We start from the raw sequence: 14848 nt of genomic DNA, 5'->3' as shown, positions 1-14848 counted from the left end.
AGAAATAAGCGATGTGTGCCTACGCTTTTTAGGCGGTTAGGCTTTTAAATTGGTGCATTTCAAGCTGTCTACTAAATGTTATCCAGGTCTACTAACTTTCAAGTATTCACTTTTTTTTCCTTTGCTAGTGAGTCTAAACAACCCATTTATGAACAAATCAGACTAGAAACACTAAAGCCTCAGTCCCTCATTATCTTCTAAAAATGTGAAAGCAGACTTTTTCAAGTTAAGAAAAAACGTTTAGAGTAGTAAATAGACAGCTTGTGTTTCTAGTAAAAATCAAAGCGCTGTGGATTGGGGCCTCAATTTACTAATTGATGCGTGGAATTCATCCTTTTTGTTAGCAAAGGGTCATATTTTATGCATGGTCACAAAAAAGTAACTTTAAAAATACTTTCCCACAAAAGGACTATTTGTGTTGAACATATATCAATCCTAGGACTCCCGTGTGTACTAAGCACCAGGCCTTTTAGCTGCCTATAGGGCACATCTGTGTTGAGTCCCAGGAAGTCGGTGTGTATTTAATAAAAAAAAAGAGAGGAAGAAAAAGGGAAATGAGAAATGTTAGGGCTTTTTAAAAGGTTAATCCATTCAGGCTTTACAGAATGCCTCAAACTTTTTTCTCAGACCACCCCCCCTCCCTGGCTCATTCCCCCATCCACCCTGCCCCATACCCCATTCATTCAGTCTGCCTTTGATTGTAGCAAGAGATTAGTAGTTTGCAATACTAACTCCAATTTTGCTCCCTCTGATGTGCAAAGAAGTGCGAAAAACGACTCACCGTGCTCTCCTTTCCATTATGTGGAAAGTAGAACGGTACAGATGGAAAGTTTGTCTCTGAGGGTCTCCATGCTTCTGTCTCCATTGTGTGCGCGTGCGTCAGCAGAGAGAGAGAGAGAGAGAGAGAGAGAGAGAGAGAGAGAGAGAGAGAGAGTGTGTGCCTCGCGTTCATCAAGTTTGTGATTCTGGGGAACTCTGTGCTGAGGAGAAAATGGTTTCTGGTCCTTATTTGGTTAGTCTTTATTTGATTTATATGGTTTCTGGTCCTTATTTGATTTGTCTTTATTTGATTTATATGGTTTAGGACCTGCTTGCTGTTCAGTATTTCTTACTGCTCCCTGCTTTGTTTAATTATCGGAGTTCCCTATCTCTTGAATTTTAAAATCTTAATTAAGGTGGTTTAGAATGTGAAGCACATCTTTTAATTTACAAGTTCTGCCTTTCACTGTATGCCTTCCCAAAGTTGTGGTTACTTTGTCCCACATAATTTGGGGAGGGCAATAAACTCCATATTAGCAAAGAAGAGAGGGATATTTGTCACTTTCTCCATCTTAATGAAATGGCAAATTCTTAGCTGCTTATTTCCACTTTATTTGTAGATGTGGTTCTTAAGCATTTGATGCAACACAAAAGTTTTCCACTGTTAAAATTGTACAGCACCCTAAAAATAAATTTGATGGCATGCAGTGTGACTCTTGAGCCTAGACTACTTTTACTATTCTTTTGTTCAAAAATATTGCAGATGAGATGCAGAAATATATCACGAGCTTGTAAAATTCTCCTAGACTTTTATTCAAGAGTTAGGAGCAACTTTTAAACCCTTAGAGTAGTAAGAAAACTTGAGTTAGCCATGTGTTCTTGAAATTAATGTATAGTTTTCCACAAATCAGGGTGAAGTGGTCGACCAGCCTATAACTTTTTAACAGTTTATTTTAGAGAATTATGAAGATTGATGGAAAAAATGATTTTTCCAGAAATAAAAACAAAATTACTTTATCCACAGTGTTTTTTCCCCCTGAGGAGAGACGTGAAGTAGAAGCCGAGCTACCTGTTCTATCACTTAAGACTTCCAGCATTCCTGACTTTCGAACAAAGAAATTTCTGTTGCCACTAGTTTAAAATAGAAAAGAAACTTGGAGTGATGAACGAAAACCCAGGATTTGGTCCAGTTCAAACTCTTCCTTATGAATTAGTTATTCAAACTCATATTGTTGATGTTTCTTAATATTGTGGGAATGAACATTTTTGCCCTATTACACCAAATGTTGAGGGTATGAATTTGTTTTGTACTTAATTTGTGCTTACTTTGTTAGTGTATACCTAAAGGAATTTTCCATACCAGGAGCTAAACTCTTGAAAAATATATAAAGCACAACTTTAAAAAAATAATAAACCAATAAACCTGTTTCTTTCCACTCAAATATTTACTCTTTAATGATTTAAAACATATTTTTTCTTTGAAGTTTTCAGTTATAAGTTATACTTAAGTTTAAGATATTTTCCCTTAGAACCTGCATTAGTATTTATTAAGACAAGGATTCTAAATTGGTTGTTAATTCTTTCATAAAATGTAGGTGGGAGAATAAAGTTAAATGTTGAATTGGAGTACTAAGTGGTATTACATTATGCTTTATGTTAGGTCTCTTGTGAAAGTTTTTTAAGTTTCTATTAAAGAATTTAAAAAGTAGTATTCATGTATCCTTAAGTATGATAAAGGTGGTACAGTTGGTTTTGTTTTTTTGTTTTTTGGGTTTTTTTGTTTGTTTGTTTGTTTGAAGTCATCTCCACACCCAGCGTGGAGTCCAATGCAGGGCTTGAACTCACGACCCTCAGATCAAGACCTGAGCTGAGATCAAGAGTCAGATGCTTAATCGACTGAACCACCCAGGCACCCCTAGGTGGTATAGTTTTTAAGTGGTTGTTATTTGAGATGTGAAATGGAAATGAAGTTTAAGAATTAATGAATACTTTATTAAAGACTTTTATCTAAGAGGTGGAAAACAGTGCCTTGCATTGGTGAACCTCGTTATTGGATTCTGGGAAGGATACAGAATTATACTACATGATCTCTAGCCCTTGAAGGTCTTAAAATGTTGGGGAGTTAAATCTAGTACGTGAAATATAAAATAATGCAAAAATATGTAGGGCTTATTCTAGAATAGAACTTTCTGACTGGAGGAGTTGAAGGCTTACAGAAGGTAAACTAACTGCTAAGGATTATTGGGGTCCATATGGGGGAGGGCATTTCCAGGCAGGGATGTACCCTGAGCAAAGGCATGTAGACGAGGACAGGCACACCCCCCACAAGTGTGCATGCACACACAATTTTTGTGAGATAAAATCATTTGGATTATGATGAATTCCTCTAAAGTAATAAGAGGTAAAATTGGAAAACATGATTGGGTCTAGATCATGGTGGTTCTTGAATGCTGAGGAAGGACTTTGGCCTTTCGACTAGCCATGAAACATTTCTGAGTAAAGGAGGCTCAATGAACAGTTATATATAGCAAGGGAAATCTCAAGATTGGATGAACTGACGACCTGGAGGATTGAGAAGCCTTGAGGCAGTTGAATCTACTGAGGCTATTTCAATGGGATAATCATATCTGCACAGAGGCAGTCGACCTTTCATTGACTGATTGCTTTCCATGTGCCCAGTACTGTGAAGAAGAAAAAATATGATTATTAGACTTAATAATTAGCTAATTACAGAAGGAGGACTCAAAGGTTTTGTGGTGTTGAATATGGGAAACTGGGAGTTATGGTTCATATGAAAGAAATTGGAAAATCATGGGGAAGAGCCAGATCTGGTGGGAAGTTAATGATTTCTGTTCTAGAATTGTGAAATTTGAGGTAACAATGAGCTGATGAAGTGAAAATGTGGAACAGTAGTCTATTACCTTGATTGTGGTGATGGTTTCACAGGCATATATGTATGTCCAAACTCATCAAATTGTATGCATTAAATATGTACAATTTTTTTGTGTGTGTAACAATATGCCTCAATAAGGCTGTTTTAAAAAATGTCCAGGGGTGCCTGGGTGGCTTAGTTGGTTAAGCAGCCGACTCTTGATTTCAGCTCAGGTCATGATCTCAGGGTCCTGGGAATGAACCCCGCATCTGGCTCCACGCCCAGCAGAGAGTCTGCTTGAGATGTTCTCTCTCCCTCTCCCTCTGCCCCTCCTCCCCTCAAAATAAATAAATCAATCTTTTTTTTTAAATGTCCAAAAAATATTTGAAGACATAGATCTGGAGCTTTAGTCATTCATCAGGCATATACTGAGCATTTACTATATGCCAGTCTCTTTACTTGAAACTGAAGAGGAGCCACCGAGAAGGGAGAAGTTGCTAATACCAGAGAGAGTATGTGGAGGTGTGGGCCCTCACGAGACAGGAAGCCTAAGTGGAGGACTAGCTTGTAAGAAAAGGAAGGGCGACTTCAAGATGCATGGGAAGATGAGAAAATGTGTCAGCACCAAGAAGGGGTTAACTGGGGGCAATCCTTTAACTAACTCTGATCATGAAAACAATTGGAGAGGGAATTCAGTTTGGTGCCACAATCTAGTATGTGGAGTTCTTACCTCCCTCACACCTTCTGAAGCTTTGCAATTTGAGGTGGAAAGAGGTTTGAAAGCATTGTCTTGCACTGATAAAGCCGAACCATTGTCCTCATTGGTGAGTGGTTGATACAGGGATGTTGAATATGCTAATGATAATGGCAGAAGACCAACTGGAACAGACTGATCAGAAACAACTGTTAGCTGGGAGAGTTGGAGGTAGTTGAAAGGTATGGGGTTAGAGGGCTAGGGGCTACAGGGAAAGTAAACAGGAATGGGGCATGGTAGGACGTGTGCCTTGAACACTAATGAGGGTCTGGAAATGGCACTTGAGGACAAAGGTCCATCATGTATCTCCCTTGCTTGAGTCATAGACAATAAGAGAACATAATTTAGCTGGTACTTAGGAACCGATGAACATCATGATACTGTGGTTTTTTATTCTGCCTTTCATTTATTCAGTGACCTTGAGCAAATCATCTCCAAAATGGGGAATAATAAAAGCTGCATTTCCTTTGCTTCAGTGAGATGTTATTAGGATGAATTAACCATCATCTGTGGAGTATATTTCGAGCCCCTTTATAAAAGGTGTTATGATATATATGGGCAGTTCATCCTGCAAAACAATGCTAGGCTAATCACATGAAAACACTCTCATTATCTCATCTCTCTGCTACTTGATAACCCACATTTTTCTATTGAAATCCTGTCTTCCTCTCCTCTTCTCCACACTACCAGTACCATACCCAAAGTCCTCTGCTCAGCTTTCCAGACTTTTCTGTTATCTGGCTCTGGTCTACAGATGCAAACTTTACATTATCACTATTTCCCAGCAAGAAATCCCTTCTGTTCTACCATGCCAGTTACAATTTAGCAATCACTGGCTGACCAGATCCTACCTGATTTTCAAGGTCTGCAAACTTACTTTCTCCATGAACTTTCCCTGAGTGGTCCAGGCTACAGAAATCTCTCGTATTTCCAAGCACCCATTACATCTCTTGTCAGTAGTAGACTGACAGTCCTTGATTCATACATTGCCTTAGATTTTCTCTAACATACTTGTCTTCCAAACGAGGTTGTAAATTTCTTGAAGGCGGGGACCATGTACTTTACTTTTCTTTATACCACTAGGCATGAATTACATGTAAAAGTGTTGGCTAATGAGTCCCATATAGACTAGACTTTTCTAACTTTTTTTTTTCCATTCTGTTTCTCTAAATATATTGTGTAATGCTTGAATTCTTACAGATCATGGAGGCTGATTTATGTGTGCACAATGTAGACTTTTTATACTTACTAAAAAGATTTTAATACATTATATGTAACACGTCTAACAATCTATACTTGTAACTAATCAGCTGTCCACACAAGGAAGCTCTCATTCTCTTTACCTTCCAGGGGCCTTTGAGAGAAAAAAGAGACTCATTGCTTTCCTTGTAACTAGGGCTGATTGCAGACAAATTTGTGTCTTTGTGAGAAATAACCTCTTGTCCCTTCCCTCTGTTCCCATCCCCACCCCACCCCCCCAGAAGCCAATACAAATAAATAAAAGAAACTGTTTTACTTCTCTGTCCCAACTGTCACATTAGAAAGAATCTGATAAATTTCATTCATATTAAGATGTTTTTGATTAATGGCTCAGTGAGTGACCTCTCCCACGGATGTTCACATTTTACAGGGAATAATGTCTGAAAAATAAAAAAAGGAAATCCAGTAGTGGAACTTTAGATGGCTTGGTGATTGTTTTTGACTGAACTGTGTCTTCTGAATGAGTGGTGGTTTTACTCATTTTATTTGTTGCTAGAAAATGGAATTAGGAGAACAGAGTTAACAGCAGCAAATTCCTTTTCATTTCTTGTCATTAAGACCCAAACAATTTTCACCACAGGGACATGTAAAGAAATGTCTCTGGAAGAATGCCATGAGGTAACTCGCTTTTCAGAGAACAAAAATCAATAAAATAGGCACAATTAAATTTGGACTCCATCTTACGTACGTTTCTCATTTTGTCATCTGCCGTTTTAGACTACGATGTTATATGGTCAGGAGGGATCACATCTTTGAATTAATGCTTGTGAAATCAAATATTTTTTTAAAAAATATTGACTAATTCAGGGCGCCTGGGTGGCTCAGTCAGTTAAGCGTCTGCCTTCGGCTCAGGTCATGCTCTTGGGGTCCTGGGATAGAGCCCCCCGTGTCGGGCTCCCTGCTCAACGGGGTGTCTGCTTCTCCCTTTCCCTCTGCCTCTCCCCCTCCCCCCCCCGCTTGTGCTCTCTCTGTCTCTCTCTCAAATAAATAAATAAAATCTTTTTTAAAAGATTTAAAATATATATATATATATATATATATATATATATATATTGACTAATTCCTCTCAACCGTCCTATGAACTAGGAAGAGCTATCCAACTGGAAAATGCCTTTACATTTGGATTTTAAAACAAAACACATTGCTAGCCAACTCTACCCACCATCCTCTTTGATGTCACTCCCCCAAATCCCATGTAATTCAGGCGGTTTAGTTGACATGCCCATTCAGAGAAGCCAGGAAACCTAGTGCAGCCTGATCTCATCCTTCTCCTCTATTCCTGCCTGTCTCTCCCCACCACCTGTCACCAGCATTTACCTAACTGGGGATGGAGCTACACACCCCCTCAGCCTGTTCTGGACTTGTTCCAGCATTTCCCTGACTGCACCCTGCTGGCCTTTCTTTTCCTTCATTTATCATACCATCATGGATTAGAATGATCCGTGTCCTAAAATATCAGATTAGTCATTGGTATGGCAAAGCTCCGGCTCTTCTAGCAGAATTAGAACAGAATTGTGGTTCATACTTCCTGAGAACTAGCGTAAGCAAAATTGTAGACAGCTTTAGGTGAAAGAGTTGAAAATATTCTTTTTTTTAAGATTGTATTTATTCATTTGGGAGAGACAGAGCACAAGCAGGGGGAGAGGCGGAGGGAGAAGGAGAAGCAGACTCCCCGCTGAGGTGGGAGCCCAATGCGGGACTCGATCCCTGGACCTAGAGATCATGACCTGAGCCGAAGGCAGATGCTCAACCATCTGAGCCACCCAGGCGCCCGAAAATATTCTTTTTTTAAGTGGCTACTTTCCTCCTCTTTGGTCAAGTCACTTCGAAAATGTGCTGCTAAGGAAATGGAAGACATTATGTTTTTGTCTTTTACTCACAAAAAATGTTTACAGAAAAACTTTTCAATCCTTCTTTGCGATCCTGGTAACAGATTATGTGTTCTTTGTGGTGTTTTTTTGCCCTCTCCTCCTTTCACCTGTTTAAAAAATAAGTAGGGAAAAGAAATCTGTAAAACCCTATCAATTTAAAGTGCAGAGGACAGAGAAAAGTAGTGTTCAAATCAACCACCATTGGATTTTCAGTTTGTTCATTACAGAACAATAGAGTGTCTAGCTGAAGAGGAAAAGTTGCTTTGAATTATAGAAACAGCTTACCAGTATCTGCTTAACGAAGTTTTACTGGATTTGAAATCCATACCACACTAGATATGTTAGGGAATTTCTAAGCATACTAGTGAATTACTCTACCAGGTTTCAGTAGTGCCTGGTAACACAATCCTAGGAGTGAATTTTTGGCAGGTGGAAGAAATACTTCAAGGACATCTAGACGCATCCAGATTTTTCTTTGAAAATGCATTTTTGAATTGCTCTGTTAGTGCCTTTTTATCCCCCTCCCCCCAGCTTTCCATTAAACCTTTGGCTTTGCAACGTATCACTTTACAGTATGTTATATTAAGCTAGGACTTCACTGCTTGATGCAGTATGGTATAAATAACACAGCAGTGGGTGACGGGGAAGGGATGGACGACATAGATCATCAGGTGGAGCATAAGTTGTTTTTATAAATGCAAGAAAATTTGGGGGAGCCGAGCCAATAGAAACCATAAAGTCATTATTTCTTCCCAAAGCCTCTGCCTGCTCTGTATCGCTGCCCACTAGACCTGGGAAAGTTTCTAGACTCCCTGGTCTCAATTTCCTGCTGCCTGCCTTCACTCTGAGCAGAAACACAAAAGAAACCAATCAGCAAAGCATGCACACATGCTACTAAGTATGGTGACAGAAAATAGAACTTTGACCTCTTGTGGTTAAGGAGACTACAGTCAGTGTGTCTGGCAGCCTCAGGGAAAGAAGCATTTTTCAAATGTATGCTTTTAAAGTGCTACTGACCCCATGGGAAGAACAGTTAGCAAGCTCATTAATTAGGGTCCTGTTTGCTTCTGTAGTTTTAGTTCAAATCCTTTGTTCGAACTTAACTCTGAGCTTTCCTCTGTGCTAGTCAGTAAATGGTAACGACTTTCCCAAGTTGGACACTGGGGGCGATCCAGGTTTACTGTTTTTCCGCCCTTAGTTGTCATGAAACAACTGGGTGTGATTTAAATTCGAAAATTATCAGCAACCAAGTTTGGAAGGCCTACTTTGTGTAGGACATGGTATTTGAAGCCTATCTTTGAGGTACAAAAAGTATAAAAAAGAGTCCCTGGCCTCAAGAAGTTTTTGCTGTACCTGGAAAGACTAGACGCCTACACATTTAGAAATCTAGCACAATGCAGAGCAGTGACGATGAATCGCAAAGGAGAGAGACACTGACATTCAAGGAGAGCGGGAGACATGCAAGGGAAAAGGTACAAAGGGATATGCACCAGGTTCCCTCTATCACAGAGATTTGAGGTAGGTGCTCACTGGCTCGAACTCTGAGGGCCAAATAGTGAAAGGCCTTGAATGCCAGACCGAGACATTTATTTATTTTTTTAAATCCGTCTACAACAAGGACTTTTTCAGCAAGAAAGTGAACTGATGAAAGCAGTGGTTATTTCGTTTGTTCTCTGTTTTGGGAAAGTTGCATTAAGCTTCCAGCCCAACAGCATGTAGAGAAGGGGAAGGCTGGATATAATAAGCAGATGTTGAAATAGCCCAGGCTTTCATTAGCAAGGGTTTGATTTTGGGCAGTGATGATCCAACTTGAGCATGCATCAGAACCACCTGGAGGGTTTGCTAGACTGCCAGGCCCCATCGCCAGAATTTCTGATTCTTTAGGTCTGCACTGGGGCCTGTGTATTTGCATTTCTAATGCATTCCTAGCTGCTCTGTTGATCTGGTGACCACTCTGAGCACCACTCAAGGAAGACTAACAGACCTTGGTGAGTAATTTGGTATGGAAAGGAGAGAAACACTATGGGAGGAGCTGAATGCAACTTTGTGTTGGAAGTTCTACAACTTCCAAAATCTCACCGTCGCCCGTCACTTCTGTTTTCCTTGATCCAGATAGGTTTGACCTCTCAGTAAATGCTCTTATCTTCAAATGCAAATACATTTATCAAGAACATGAAACCTATTTATGCCTATAGTTGTGAAAATAAAACTTGGCTGAAGTGAAATAAAATGCCAGTATCCTAAATGCCAGCAAATGGCAGTATTTCCCCCCAAAGATTGATAATCTTAAGAATTTTGATGAATTATATCAATTTTGATTGTTCAAAATCCCTTTTTTTTTTTCATCCTGCTATTACCCCCTCCCCCAAAAAACCTGCTGGACTTAATAACTCTGGGCTGCTATTATGTCCAAAAATGCCCATTCCTGGTCATGACAGTCCAAAGCCAACTTGTGTTTACGTATGTAAGTTCCTGGAGGAGAGAGAAAGTTACTTCTGAATCCTTAAGGAAATATAAATTCCTAAATGGCCTTTCTGGATCCAGCTATTGCTCTCTAAAATGTTCTCTCTACCTGTCAGATTAATATATTCCCATTTGCCAACAGGTACCATGTAGAAAAGCGCAGAGCTTAGTTCAAACAAGGGATTAGGAATGAAAATAAGAGAAGCAAATAGGGCCCTACTTAATGAGTTTGCCAACACCAAACAATGTGAGCAAACTTGATTGCTCACCTCATGCTCCGGCCTTGGATCTTAAATCACTTTTCAATTTCTAAAATGAACACAAGACCAACAGAAACAAAATTATCCTTCAGAATCAAAGATTTGCCCCCAATGAGCATGTTCAAAAGCATGTACAGAAGTGTACCTCTGAACACATTTAAAGCAATGATTGTCATGAGGATAAATTCCTTGGATCCCTAGGTAACTTGCTCCCCCTTGAGGGAATTCAATTTCTTTGGGTGTAAAAAGTCTGATATTTTTACCTTATACTTCTTACCTCTTATGTGGTAACTGTCTCTTTTCCAGGATACTCAGTTACTCTTGTGACCCATTTTTTCATTATTCTGGGCGGTAGATTAGCTTTTTGTTGAAGAAAATTGATAGAGGGTGTGTGTATATATATATATATATATATATATATATGCGTTCACAGTGTATATTGTGCACAAAGTATATTTTGTGTTTGAAAACACTTTTACTCTATTCAAGAAGATAAGGCTCAACGTTTGCCATGGAATGTTTAATCAGCGGTATCAGTTTTAGACATAATTGTTTTTAGAAAGTAGAAAAGTGGGGCACCTGGGTGGCTCAGTCCGTTAAGCATCTGACTTCAGCTCAGGTCATGATCTCGGGGTCCTGGGATTGAGCCCTGTGTTGGACTCCCTGCTCAGCAGGGGATCTGCTTCTCCCTCTCCCTCTCCCTCTGCCCCTCCCCCTGTTCATGCTCTCTCTTTCATATAAATAAATAAAATCTTTTTTAAAAAATAATTCAGTAAAATATATGTAAAAACTATGCTCGGTAAACATGATATCCATGGATTTTGCTAAGTATTTTTATTAGATAGAAAATATATAGAATTCTTTACCATCTTTACAAATATTTACTCTAAGGTAAATACGTATGTATATATGTGCCTGTGTCTAAATACAAAACAGGCTTATCAGGATGTAACACATGTTATATTTTTATCATGGCTAGTTCTTCTTTCTGCCTTTACTACTTAAACTATTATTATTCCTGAAGAAATTGGGCTCACAGCAGTCTATTCCATATAGGATACAGATCATGGGAAATGATTTTTAATGAAATCCAATACCAGTGTTAAGCTTTTTTAGTGAATTAGAATTGAATTGAACATTACAAAGGATTATATTTATCAAGATTCTTAATTCTCTGCTTAATTTCTCCCATAGAACAGTTTTACAGAGCATCATTGCATCAAAGGAATTGCTTTGGATAAATATAAATTGGTTTACCTGTGAGTGAAATCAGAGGCATGTGGGTAGTATACAAATGACTTCTGGTTAACAGAAACTTGCAATCATTATGTGCAAGCTCTTATTTTGAAGCTAAAATTGCTATAGGTACTTTACACTATGATTCTGAGGGGATAGGGAATGGAGGAGACGGGGCATCGGATCCTGTTTCAGTGACAAACAAAATCTTGTACCCAGAGAGCTGCTTTTTTTTTTTTTTTTTAGCTATTTATCTCTTCATGAAAAATGTGACTGTCACTGAAAGATCTTTTTTCCTCTGTCACAGGCTTTCCAAAGGGCACATAAAATGAAAACATGGGATTTGACTAGTTAAATAATGAATCAACTTGGAGGTTTTAGCATAGGTGACACCTCGATGGTCGTCTTTTTGGACCGTGATTTCTGGTAATAGCAAGTGAAAAAAAAAAACTATTACCGCCGTTGCTATGGATCTTCTGTCTGCTGAGGTTCGGGCATCCTTTTGGAGGCTGCAGTGTAAACCCTGCTTAGGGAAGGTAGAATTTCATAATACCAGAGGATTCCTGCTGCCTCATGAGCAAACAGAAAATGTAGGTGAGGGAAAAGGTGTTGGACTCTGGAAGAAGAGAAAGACAGTATTTCCAAGGAAGGGAAAAAAAGTAGCCTCTTGCTTTAAAGATTGAGAATTCTCTCTCTATTTTTGAGAATGGGAAATGTCTCTACTTTCTGCAGAGAGGAGAAAAAGCTAACAGAAAAGGAAATTGGGGAGGTAATAGTCATTCATTTCTTTCTTGTTGCTTATGAATTCTGTGATAAAAGTTGCATTTACATAATTGATTTGCTATGGCAAGGGACCGAATGTAAAGAGTCTTTTGGGTTGGGAGAAAGCTTGTGAAAGATCTGGGGGAAGAGCTGACATCATTGGGATGGGGATTTCAGCTGCTTTTTCTGTTTAAGATGTGCAGTTTTGGTGGCGTGTGTACTGGGCCAATAAATTGTTTCTAGACACCTGGAGTCATTTTGCATGGCTTTTTATTTTTTTCCTTCTGTAGGTGAAATGAATACCTTTCATTAACAAGGAAAAGCGCTAGGGTATCACTGGATTATATTTGGCTAATTTGGACTGTTATTTGCGAGGCTAAGGAGAAGGAATCTTTCTTTCAAACGACTGGGTTTAATATTATTGTTACTTTTCCAGTAGGTACTGGCCTTAAAAGTCTCCTTCAGGGAATGATTAAAACAGTTCTTTGGAGCATTGCAAGGCTGAGTAGCATCTCAGATTTACTTTAAAATAAGTTTGCTTAATGACTTTTTAGCACCACTTGATTCTGTCTTGGCTGAGAGAAGAGTCCTAAGTGGTAGGTAGTCCAATTGCTTTTTTCTAAGAACACTTACGGGTACTAAATACTACTAAATACTGTTGGCTTTTAACTTTTCAGGAGTTTAAGAGGTATAAATGTCTTCATACCTGAAAACCCAACGAAGATTGTTTTCTGCTCAGGGATTACAGCCCCCACCCTAGGTTCCCTTGTTCACCCACATGCCAGGGTTCTTTGGGAGAGTCCGTCTGCATAACTAGAAGCATTTTCATTTCCCGTGTGTCTGTTTTTTGAGCACAATGTGTCATGCAGTGATAGTGTAAGTATGATCCTGATTGAAAGATGAAGCACAGTTTTAGACGATTTTTTTAAAAACTCCTCTAACCGGAAAGATGATCTGTATATTGTGAAGGAATAGTTTTATTTAATATGGACAAGTGGTTCCAGAGCTTGAGAATTTAATTAATTTTTTTTCTGGTAGGACACTAAATCATTTCCTCCTAGCTACTAGAATGAAGAATGTAGTGTATTCTATTCCTCTATACTATAAAATCATGCCTGCATGCCTCTCCTCAAATGTAAAATGAGGAGATTGTAGAGGGTAACCCGTAAGCTCTGAAACTGTGAATGCGGGGGATTCTGCTCAGGAGTCTGGACTAGGTTATTGTTTACAAAAGATAAAGCACGTATGACTATGTATATATGGAAGGGATCAAGTACCTGTTCCAAACAAATTTTGAATTAGATGTAATTAATTTTCTACTGAGGTGATTAATGTATAATTACTTCTCTACTATGTGTAATTATAGTGAGGCTATAATGTTCAGCCTATGCTTTGGACAAAAGTTTCTGGAAATTTTAGATTTTAACTTCTCCGTAGTAAATATTTTTGAATGCCTGTGTTTTTTTAAAATAATAATGATCACCTTCTTCCAGTAGTGTTTTTGGACCCTTGTTAATCTATTGCAGCCTTTCTCAACCACTGTTGTCATCTAAACCACAAAACAGAGAAAAGGATTTAAGTTAATGTTTTCTCAAGCTAAGGCCATTCTAGATATGTAAGAGCAGCGTTTATTTGTTACATATAATGGATTCCTTACAGCAACTGTCAGCAAACTATAGCTAAGGGCTAAGCCCTGCCTGCAGCCTGTTTGTGTGTAGCCTGCAAGCTAAAAAAATATTTTCTGTGTTTTTAAAGAGTCACTGAACAAGAAGAGGAATATGTGACAGGGGCCACAAAATGTACCTGGCCCACAAAGCTTAAGACCTTTACTATGTGGCCCTTTACAGAATAGTTTGCGGACCGCTGTATTAGGGTATGGGACCACACTGAGAATTGCTGATCTAAATAAAGGAAACGTTTTATAGTATTTGCTCTGAGGTTAGGGATACAGTAAGATAATAGGACAGTTGCTCTTCATGAGAGTAACTGACTTATATATTGGTCCCATTACTGTGATGCTAAGTAGGTAGACATTTTTGTCTGTTCCCTAGACAGAAAGTTTAGTGGTTGAATTATATGGAAAGTTGTATTGGTAATGATAATATGATAAATTATGTGTATACAGATAGATTTTAATATTTTTCTTAGTTTCTAAAGCAAGAAAATAAAAGTGGGAGAATTTTATATAGGAACACAGTAGAAGGCACTGATTGCTTTTATCACTATTTTAAATTAAAGGGTGATATCTATTAGAGAAGGAAGGTGAATAGAGTGCTAAGTGTCAGACGTAATCACATTTGTTTCCTCCTTGTACTGAATGAGCGCCTTCACCCTACAATTAACGTCTCAGGTCTGTCAGCAGTAAGGAGAATAGTACTTAATCAAAAATGCATTAAAATTATTAGATCATAGCATATGAAATAATCAGGCTCTACCAAATGCCGCTTAACTACTTGATTGAGTGGGGGAGGTGCTATCAGCCATAAAACATATATTGGTAAATCACAAAATTATCAAGGGAGAAAAAGACTAGCAGGCATTATTTGTAATTTGCCACTGATTTCTTTTATCTCCATATTCAGTTAATCATGAAGATCTATGAGGGTTCTCC

The 14848-nt window shown here is 38.6% G+C and overlaps 1 protein-coding gene across 1 annotated transcript in view; it reads left to right on the top strand.

The window, feature by feature from the left end:
* STK26 (serine/threonine kinase 26) overlaps positions 1-14848 on the top strand; it is a 52120-nt gene that overhangs the window by 1191 nt on the left and 36081 nt on the right. The window lies entirely within an intron of this gene.

This window comes from Phoca vitulina, unplaced genomic scaffold (genome assembly GCF_004348235.1).
Source record: "Phoca vitulina isolate PV1807 unplaced genomic scaffold, GSC_HSeal_1.0 scaffold39, whole genome shotgun sequence".
NCBI classification, from domain to species: Eukaryota; Metazoa; Chordata; class Mammalia; order Carnivora; family Phocidae; genus Phoca; species Phoca vitulina.
This window is presented reverse-complemented; position numbering and strand designations above follow the sequence as displayed.